At 36.4% G+C, this 11,624-nt stretch overlaps 1 pseudogene; it reads left to right on the top strand.

Annotated features, from left to right (window-relative positions):
* Positions 1-7,223: 7,223 nt before the first annotated feature.
* On the top strand, positions 7,224-10,367 carry LOC129678709 (L-lactate dehydrogenase A chain-like; annotated as a pseudogene).
* Positions 10,368-11,624: the final 1,257 nt, after the last annotated feature.

Genomic DNA, 11,624 nt, shown 5'->3' on the forward strand with positions numbered 1-11,624 from the left:
AGATAGATAGATAGATAGATAGATAGATAGATAGATAGATAGATAGATAGAATGGTAGACAAATACATTATACATACATACATACGTACATGTAACCTCAAAGCCCACTCCCAGTAACATCCTACCTCCAGCAAGGACACACTTCCTAATCCTTCCTTTACATTTCCACCAACTGGGTACCAAGTATTCATATATATGAGCTTATGAGAGCCATTTCTCTCTCAAACAACAATATCCAGAGATTTCACACTCCCCCCATTACAAGGAATGGTATTAGTAAATGATGTCATTTCTGCTTATTATTACCGTTTGGGGCTTAAGTTTGGTCATAGCTTAGGGTTCTCAAAAGATTTTAGTATGCTTACATTTATCATTACATGATTAAACTTTTAAACATAGATTAATATTCCTACTTGCTATTTATTTATTTTATATATCTATATAATATGCTTGTAATTTCGCAAGCATATTTTTTCAGGAAAAGGCATGGGTGTGGGACTCAGTGAACTTATATTCATGTGTTTGTGGAAGAGAGGGCTCACATTCAGGACACTGCATTGTTCTCCACTTTGTTCCTTGAGGCAGCATCACACAAATGAGCATGGAGTTTGTGGTTTCATTTAACATAGTTAATGACTTTGCTCTGGGGAATTCTCTGTTCCTGATTTCAGAGTGCTAAAATTTCATGTGGACAATCATGCATTCACAGAATTCATGTGAACCCAAGGGAGGAAAAATTCCCATCTTTGTGCTTGGTGTAGCAAGTTCTTTACCCAATGATCATACCATTGGCAAAGAGATTCATTATCCTTATCAGAATTATAATATCAACATAACATTTACTTTGTAAACTTTGTGAGAAATGGTCTAGTGGTAGTGGGTATTAAAAGATTAATAACATGTTTCCCATGACTTCAAGACTATTTATAGCTGCTTAAGACATACCATCAAATTTTAATAATGAGTTCTCTATGTATTCTGGATATTAGCCCTCTGTCAGATGTAGGGTCAGTGAACATATTTTTCCAGTGTGTAGGTTACCTATTTGTTTTGTTGAGAGTATTCTTTGTTTTAGAAAAGCTTTTTAGTTTCAGGAGGTCACATTTATTGATTGTTGATCTAAGAGCCTGTGCTGTTGGTCTTCTCTTCAGGAAATTGTGTCCTGTGCCAATGAGGTTAAGATTCTTTCCCACTTTTTCTTCTACCAGATCTATCGTGTTTGGTTTTACGTTGAGGTCTTTGATTCACTTGGACTTTACTTCAGCACAGGGTAATAAATATGAGACTATTTGCATTTTTCTACATGTAGACATATAGTTAGACCAGCACCATTTGTTGAAGATGATATCTTTTTTCCATTGTATGGTTTTGGCTTCTTTGTCAAAAGTCAAGTATCTGTAGGTGTGTGGGTTTATTTCTGGGTTGTTAGTTTAATTCCATTGATCTACCAGTCTGTTTCCATGCTAGTACAGTGCAGTTTTTATTACTGTAGTATAGCTCTATAGTACAGCTTGAGATAAGGGATGGAGATACCTCCAGAAGATCTTATATGGTAAAGGATTGTTTTACCTATTCTGGGTTGTTTTTTGTTTGTTTGTTTGTTTGTTTGTTTTTGTTTTGTTTTGTTTTGTTTTTCCCCATGAAATTGAGAATTTTGCTTTCAAGTTCTGTAAAAAAAATGTTTTGGTATTTTTGATGCATAAAATCTAGAGATTACTTTTGGTAGGATGGCCATTTAGGGAAGAGACTGAAACTTCATTCAGAAGGGCAAACAAAATAGACATCAGAAGTAGGAAAAGAGAGAGGACAGGACAGGAGCTTTCCACAGAGGGCCTCTGAAAGACTCTACCTATCAAGGTATCAAAGGAGATGCTGACACTCATAGCCAAACTTTGTTCAGAATGCGGAAACTTTATGGAAGAAAGGTGAGATAGATAGAACTAGAGGAGACAGGAGCTCTACAAGACTGTAGAGCCAAAAACCCTGGGCCCAGGGGGACCTGCAGAGACTGATTCTCCAACCAAGGAACATGCATGGAGAAGACCCAGAACCCCTGCTCAGATGAAGTCCATAGCCTGCTCAGTTTCTAAGTGAGTTCTCTAGGAAAGTGGTTAGGGGGAGTCTCTGTCATGAATTCAGTGGCTGGCTCTAGATCACCACTCCCTCGGGGGTGCAGCCTTGCCAGGCCAGAAAGGAAGATGATGCAGCCAGTCCTAATGAGACCCTGATGATATGAGGATAGGGTCAGATAAAAGAGAAGGAGGTTCTCTCTTATCAGTGGACTATGGGAGGGGCATGGGAGGAAGTGGGACTGCGACTGGGAGGAGGGCTGGTAGGGCTCTATCTGGATACAAAGTGAATAAAATGTAGTAAGTAATAATAAATAAATTAATTAATTAAAAACATTAAAAAGACAAAGAACAATAAAAGAGGAAAATTAACACTGAGAACTAAGTCAGTTACAGTCAGTATTAATGAGAAATGGCAACAGAAATACTGACATTTATTTATACGTAATTGAAACTTTGAATATAATAAATATTATATATCTTTCACCGAAGAGATTATCTTTGGCTAGTTTATAATAAAAGCAAAAAGTCTGGTGTGAAATCAGTAAGAGAAGTATGTAACTATGCAATAAGGATCATGGATATGAATTACAACTACTTATGGAATGAGAATGAGGTCACAATCCAAGAATAAAGAAGTATTTAAGAGTTTCCATAGAGTGACTTGGCTCTGCTAGCTCTTGGTGCTTAGCCCAGAAACACTGACATTGGGCTTTTGACCTGTGAAATTGCAGCCTACATGTTTTATATTGCTTTAAGCACATGCAATTTTGCTAATTTGTAATGTCAACATTTCAACTTTGAGTAAGAAATGCTGACTATGTTCCTACAGGTAAAATACTAATTGATAGCCATTAGGAACAGCAAATTTATATTTTTTTCCTATAATTTCACATAGATTTGAGCATCTTGATGTCACCTCATACTGCTCAGTTACATTTATCCTTTACAGCAGGCCTAAAGAAACAATGCTGTCCACTATCTAAAAGGCCTCTGAAAACATGAGTTTAAATAAATCTGTCTTTTTAAACTGATTTTTTTCTGTTTTGAATTTGTAAAAAGAAGCTTAATAACATGTGTATTTATGTTTGTAGCATATATCACATTTAATGTGATTATATGCAGCTACATCTACAGAATTTATTCTGTCATTTTACTTTAAGTGGTACAAAAAAACACGGTGTGTTTGCAAAACTTTAAGCTTTTCTTTATAGAGAGAGAAATTCAGAATTTGCAATATAAGACATTTATGCTAACTAAATTCAATAAGGCATTTATAACCTTTTTATCTACATACTTCCACACACACATACACATACACACAGAAACACACACATACACATATATACCTTGGCAAATCTATTTTTAATCTTCATAATCTTTATTACAGTTTATGTCGGAGTTTTATACAAAATCATTGGTATCCAATTTTGTTCAGAACTTGATTTAATTAAACTTTCCTTGTAAATTTTCTAAAACTCATAGTGGGCAAATATATTTTGTATTAGTTTATCTGTGCTTAGTATCTGCCTGGTTGGGACAGTTCCCATGAAGTCCTCTCTTTCAGTTGGGAGCAATTTCATGGTGGATTGGCAAAAGAAAGCAAGTGAGCTTCTGGGAAGCAGCTCAGTCATTTTTGCATGGCTGACAAATGGATATATCCTTGGTTTAGGCAGGGGCCCAAGGATTCTGCCTCAAGACTGCTTACTGTTGCTACGCTGCCTTTCCATGCCTGTCTCATATATCTGGCCTGGCAGAGACAGAAATCCTCGATGCTTCTTGCTTCACTCTGTTGGCAGATTTCCTGCAGATTATTTTGAAGATGTACCTTCATGACATATGCTGTTTAAACTAACTGATGATTTCATAACACCTGATGATGATTTTAAGGAATTTCTGATTGATTCAAGTAAATTTAAAACTCTCCTGTAGTATAGAAATACTTCTAAGAGCTCTGTGGACACACGAAAATAAGTATAGCTCTTCAATTACACCAAGAAGGAAAACTAGATTGAAAGAATTTAATAGTCAAGGAAATAATTTCATTCTAGGATTAGTCCAAGGATGAGACCCAGGTATACACCATGATAAGAAAGAACATATGAATAGAGAAACAAAGAATAAATGGTTAGCTATATAATACAAGACAGATGCCTCTTTCTTAACAAAACCTTGACATAAAAATCTTTCTTTGAACACATAATGTACATTTGATATAATAAGATAAATCTCCTGCTATGAACTCATGATGAGCATATAGATAAAACCACTGCCTTATATTTATAATTAGAAAATCTAGTTGGGTAGTGCGATCAATAGTCCTACAGTAACTCTTCTTTTATGTACTGATTGTATCTACTTTTGAATGATATAATTTTTCCATGGATAGAAAACCTTTGTATTAGATAATATAATTCCCAAGACAGAATTAAACAATCATTTAAGCAACCTACTTCATCCAAAATATGTGTCTGTCTAATTGTCTGTACATTTTATATATGTATATATATATTAATATCTGTATGTCTACATATATGTGGATGACTGGTGTCTTTGGGACCTCCTTTGTATTGTCTATTGATTGCATGTGTGCATGTGTGACTGAGGTTTGTTACTGTCTGCCAGCTTTGTCTAACAAATGTGTATGATTTTGCATGTTTCTATGTTATTAAGTTTAGTACATGATAAGCAGTCCAGAATGTTCTGTTGGTCTTCTTAATTAGGACTCTACTTTCCAGCAAGCCGCTGTTCACTCCTGAGCCATTAAGCTTAAAAGGACTAAGGTTTTTCTTTTCATAACTCATTGTATCTACAGCAAGAAACTGAGGACTGCCACCGCTTGTACTCTGGATTAAAGGAGCCACCTGGCTTAACTGATTAAGACCCTCTGCTGTCTTTTTCTTGAGAGGTTCTCATGACCGAGGGGCCTTGGGAGTTAAACTGCACATATAGAATTAAACTGTATATATAGAGAGTCCCAAATAGCAAGACTATCAGCCAGGAAGTTTAAGAGATAAAGTGTATATAAAGAGTAGCAAAGCGACCACTCTGGAAGATTTAGAGTTAAGCACAGAGAGAAACACCAGGCATCATCTCAGATCCTGTGGCCCATCTTGCTTCACCCTGTGTCCTGGAGCTGGTCTCTCACATCACTGAAAGAATGTCTGTTTTCTAAGATAGAATTTTTACTCTCTTGAGGGAGCACAGAAAGGGTTCATTTTGACGGTAACTAGTTACAAGACAAAATCTCCCCCAAAACCATAATTTTATTACTTGGTGTTTTGCTTACCAAAATGACAAAGTTTACACTCAAATTCATATTTACAGCAACAAAATGCAATTTTGTATAAAACTGTTAGGGATAAACAGGTGCTTTGAGTTTTATATAGGATAGAATTAAGTGATCTGAATTAGAAGGTGACTGTAAAAATTTGCCTGGAATCTAAGATTGCAGATGGGATGAATAAAAATAAGAATCATAGAAGAGAAAGAAAAAAGATGAAATGGAAGCATAGCAGGAAAAAATGGAGGAGGAGGAGGAGAGCTTCAAAAGAAAAAAGGAGAAAATCTTGACTAAAAATCCATAATGTTCAACTATGATTTTCCAAATGTCTCAAGTTAGGTAATAAAAAGATATTAAAGATTCTGATCATGATTTTTGAGGTGTGCTGGTGCATATCTTTTATTTCTGTGCTCAGGAGGCAGAGGTGGGCACATTTATATGAGTGCAAGTCCTCCATATTTTATATATTGAGTTTCAGGCCAACTAGAACTACTCATCAAGTCCCTATCTCAGAAACAAGACAACCAAAAATACTTAAAAGAGGGTTAATTTCATAACTGTGGTACTAAACACTTTTCATTTTTTATAATTTATTCACTTATGTACCAATTGTAGACCCCTCCTTCTTCTTCTCCCAGTTCCCCCTCCCTCCTAATTCTGCCCTACCCTCCTCCCCTAGTCCTCAGAAAGGGGAGCCCTCCTCTTCTACTATCTGAACCTAGCCTACCAAGACTCATCAGGACTACCTGGATTCTCTGTCTGGCAACACTGCCCCACCAGAGGGAAGTGATTGAGGATCAGGCAACAAAGTCCATGTCAAAGGCAGCCCCTGCTCCCCTTACTGGGGAGCCCACATGGAAACTGAGCTGCCTATCATCTACATCTGAAAAAGGGGCCTAGGTCCTCTCCATGAATGGTCCTTGTTTGGTGCATCAGGCTCTGCAATCCCACCATGATGCAGATTTTTGGAGCTTGGGTTCCCTCTGGGTCATTCTATCCCCTCACTTTTTTGTAAAACTCTCTGGGCTTTCCCCAAAGTTTGGCTGTGAGTCTCAGTATTCTTTCGTTCACGTTCATGTCCTTCAGAAGAGATATGTTCGGCTCCCCATCCTGCTCCCTTTCTTCAACTGCTTTTGGTGTCTATTCTGTGTCCCTTCTGAATGAGATTGAAGCATCCTTCTGAAGGGTCCAAGCAGCTGTGCTGCCAACACAGGCTTCATAAGATACTGTAGGCCTGTGTTTCTATTTCCTGATAATGTTCCCACAGTTGCCTAAATCATGTTTCTATTTCTCAGAACATGAAACAAGTCCATGGAAACGAGATACAATAACTCAATAACCTTCCCAAAAATCAAAAACAATAATCTAATAATGCCTTGAAAAGTCCCCAAGTACTTAACCATAAAATTAAAGGTTAATTAGAAACCTTTGCTTAGCTAGTCAAAATGAAACTGTTACCTGGACACATTTTGTTAGCCCTCTTTGTTACCAGGGTACACCTTGTTACTTGGACCCTGAAGAGTTTAAGTTAGCCTGGGTATAACTCCATTTTGAAATAGAGAGCCATCTTGACTGGGAGATGAACTCAGGTACTAGGAAATATCACAGAATGTACACTTGGCAAACAACAAAGTTAACTCTCCTAGCAACAGCCTCCAGGAAATATCACAGAATAAATATTTCATAGAAAATAGAGACAATCTCCCTGGCAATAATCAATGATAATTGGTTGGGAAAATTCTCCCCAGTGTTTAAGAAATAGTTTAGAAGAATAGCAATTGTGATCATATCCCTTATGCAATTGTGATTATGTGCCTCAGAGAAGGTCACCTCTCCCCTCCAACTTTTACCTAATATTCTAATGGCAAGGCATGTGCTCCTCCTCCCGGTTTGCTGTCATGGAAACATGTGCCCTCCTGCTTGATGGACACCTCCTTCTTGCAGTCTTTCCCTTTAAAAACCCTGCTCATTCAGGGCTCTGTGGTGTCCCAGTTCTCTACTGCTGCGTCAGTGATACTTGGGTCACGAGTTGTCTTGCTCTCGTAATAAAGCTCTCTTTTTCTTGCATCGAGTCGTCTTCTGGTGGTCTCTGAGGGTCCCGTGATCCTGGCATTACAACTCCACGAAGTCACCCCCAATCCCCTAGATTAGCACCAACCAGTCAGTTCTGCTAAATCAGAACCAATCAAATAACTGGAAGTCCTGATCCAGGCTTAAACCATAATAATAACTCAACTTGCAGCTACTCTGGGTTCCCCTCCCTAATATGCTGCTTTGGATGGTGGGTAGTCTGAGCCTAAATAGAGACTCTTTGTTCTTGCATACTTGGTCAGACTTTTCATGGTGTTTGGGGTCTTTGTGATCTGGGCATAAGACTCCCTAGGGTCCTCCTTGTTACTTAACTCCTTTATGTCTGTGGATTTTAGTGTGGCTATCCTGTATTATATGGTTAATATCCGCTTATAAGTGAGTATAAACCATCTGTGTCTTTCTGGTTCTGGATTACCTCACTCAGGATAATCTTTTTTAGTTCCATCCAATTGCTTGCAAATTTATGTTTCCTTCTTTTTTAAATAGCTGAGTAGTATTCCACTGTATAATTATAACACATTTTCTTTATCCATTCTTTGGTTGTGGGAAAACGAATCAAATTATTCAATCAAAAAATGGAATACAGACAAAAACAGAGAATTCTCAACAGAGGAATATCTAATGGTGGAGAAACGCTTAAAGAAATGCTCACTATCCTTAGTAATCAGGTAAATTCAAATCAAAAGGACTCTGAGATTCCATATTACACTTGTCAGAATCTCTAAGATAAAAAACACAAGTGACAGAACATGCTGGTGAGGATGTAGAGAAAAGGAAACATTCTTCCATTCCTGGAAGAATGGAAACTTGTACAACCACTTTGTAAATCAATCTGGTAATTTCCTCAGAAAAATGGGAATAGTTCTACCTCAAGACCCAGCTATTAAACACTATTAAAAGTTTGTCAATAAGGTTTTCTTCTATATTACCAAAATCTATAATACAATATTGTTTTTTGGTAACAACTAGGATACATAGTACCTGCATTAAGTATCTCATTATTTATTTGTCATACCACTAATAATATTGAGTTTTGGGAGATACCATTATTCTGTTTGTATTTGGGGGTGTATAAATTAGCAATTCCTATCTTCTCACTGCGGGTAAAGTTGTATTCTGAGATCAAGAACTTTATTCAAAAAGTATATGCAGCAAAATTAAGTGAAATACATAATCTTAGTATTACAGTTTTAAATATCAAAGCCTCTGTGACTGCAAATTATTGAAACACAATTTTGCATCACATCACATTTTGAAGTTTATTTTTCTTCAAATGAAAAGAAACCAACAAAACAAAAAAAAATATAACCAAGGAAATATAAATGGTATGGGATGTGTTACTGACAAAATCTTCATACTTGGCTACACAAATAAATTCCATAAGCTAATCCAGGAATAATTTTCTGAGATATGAAAGATTTTTTACTTTTAATAGTAGATAGAAAATTTAGGTATCATTTAACATTATTGTAACCTTTATCTTAGTATACACTAAAACTGAAAATGTCTGCTCTGTTGGTCATTAAATGTTCTTATGTAAGTGATATTTCAGGGAATTTACTGATATGTTTTGAGTTAACTGAGATTATAACTGTGCTTAAATTATATCATAGAAGTTGCATAACGGATAATATGATTTGAGTTAATGTTTACATCCTCACCCCTATTTTGTCTACATAGTCTGTATAGTAGTACTCTCTTGTCTACGAAACACTGACTTAGGACAAAAATGACTGACATAAGTGGTTCCAAAGGATTTAGAAAAAGAAAAAATATATATATATATATATTATATATAATTGCATATATATTCCATACACACTCATAATAGGCTATCTCTAAATATTTTTAATCAAGGTGTGCTTGTCACAAACACTGAGAATTCTTTTAAATAGCTTATAATGTAAATAATGACTTTTAAAATGTTCATTGAGGGTTTCTTGCATTTCAGATATTTTTCTTAGTAGTCATTTATCCAAATATTTTTGTGGCTTGTGCTGTCTAGATCTTAATAAAGGACTTGACAGATTGGCTTGCCCATTTTTATGTCATGAAAGACAAACTGGGGGGAAAGATCATGGCATCCAGCATGGCATCCTTTTTTTGTGAACATCAAAAACATCTGGCAGCGACTATAGTATGACTGCAAACTACAAGCTGGTTATTATTGCAACAGGGGCCACTCCACAAGAGGAAGAGCGTCAGCTGAATTTAGTTCAGAGAAACCAGAACATTCAAGTTCATCATTCACAGTTTTGAAAAATACACTCCAAACTACAAGTGGCTTGTTGTTTGAAATGCAGTGGAATCTTGACCTACATGATTTGGAAGATAAGTGGCTTTCTACCCAAGCAAACAAAACAACAACAACAGAAACCAAGCAAGTTATCAGGAGTGCTTAATGTCTGGATTCATTTCAGGAGTGGTTAAAGCCTGATGGAAGAAAGGCTTGGAGTTCAGCCACTGAGTTGTCACGGATGGGTCCTTGAGAGCATGTAGCCTTCAGTGTGCCTGTGTGAAGTGGCATGGATGTAGCTGGTGTCTCCCTGAGGAACCCGAGGCTAGTAGGCACAGATGCAGACAAGGAGCAGTGGAAAGAGGTTCATAAGCAGATGGTTGACAGAGCCTAACGGCTCTGAGTTCATCAGATTGAGCGGTTATATATCCAAGGCCATTGACCTTTCTGCAGCAGACTTGGAAGAAGCATAATGGAAAACCTTAGGCTGCTAAAATCCATTAAAGGTCTGCCTTTAATCATGGTAGAAATGTGTTTTATAAAGGTGTGTTTCTCAGTGTTGTCTGTCCTGGGACTAAATGGAACCTCACATGATGTGAAGGTTGTTGACTTGACTCCTGAAGAGGAGGACTGTTTGAAGAAGAGTTCTGATTTGCTCCGGGGGATCCAGGAAGAGCTGCAGTTCTGAAGTCCTCCTATGTCTGAGCAATTCACTGTCCAGGCAACATCAGGGTTTCTATGGAGACCACACATTGTCTCCTCATCTGAGCTGTGATTATGACAGTAGTGTTAGGGTGGCCTAGGTGAAAACCTCAGGTGTCCACTGCTCTACCCTGACGTTAAGGTGTACTTGTGTGGTGGTAACCTGGTTAATGTGACAGTCTCCCTGTTCCCAAATACACTGTCAATTGTGTGTAGACTTCAGTTGCGCTGTGAACCTTATGGTATCTTTGTGCTGCTCACCCACACCAAACATTCCTAGGTCAAGTTCCCAATTAGTCATACCATGGCTTCCATCTGTAAATAAGTAAATGTTTCAAAGGATCTTATTTTGAATATTATATGTGTCTATGCTTATATTGCAATATTATGTAAAAAGTAAAATCTGTATATGGATGATCTTTACTGAATCACACCCAAGTGTCATGCCAACAAAAATCTCCAAATAAACTTTAAACAATGAAAAAAATTCTTATTAATTAACCACATCTAATGCAATTGAGTAAATATTACATTTGGGACAGAACCTCACTTTGTAAGGTTAAATATTACATAATTTTAATAATGTAATATCATTATTTATATTATTAAGTAAAATATTACACATTTAGTGCAAAACCTTACATTAAAATACTACTGGAAACTATCTACTTCATAGAAATAAAAGGTAAGGGGAAACTCATATGACATTTATCTGAATAATATGCTTACAAATAGGGAAATGTACTTTTCATTATTTATTTTCCTGCATTTAGGAAAATAAAAATATTATTGCCCAAAAAGGTTGAACTTTTGAAGACAGAGCCAAGTGAGGTTTACAAATACATTCAAAGTGATGACATTTCCACACTTTAGAAATATTACATAATATTTTGGTTGATTAATTCATGATTAAAGAGGAAGAAATGAATCTGAAAGGTATATAAAACACCACAGAGAAATTTATTAAATTTTACATCCAATACTCTTGGAATATTTTCAGATATTGTGTCTAAATGATATTTGTTAAATAGCAGTCTTTTTCAAAAGCCTTATTTCCTTTCCTTTTGAAATCTAAAGACATATTCTGTACAGAAAACTAACACAATAAAAAGGATGCAATGCCTCTATTATCACATCTACATTTGATGAAGACTGATAAATAAAAATTTGTGCAAACTATGCACACAATTTCTTTGTAGAATGAACTGTACTGAACTCTGTGTCCCTAAATATAGCACTCATA

The sequence above is a fragment of the Psammomys obesus genome, unplaced genomic scaffold (genome assembly GCF_907164565.1).
Source record: "Psammomys obesus unplaced genomic scaffold, mPsaObe1.curated_primary_1811, whole genome shotgun sequence".
NCBI classification, from domain to species: domain Eukaryota; kingdom Metazoa; phylum Chordata; class Mammalia; order Rodentia; family Muridae; genus Psammomys; species Psammomys obesus.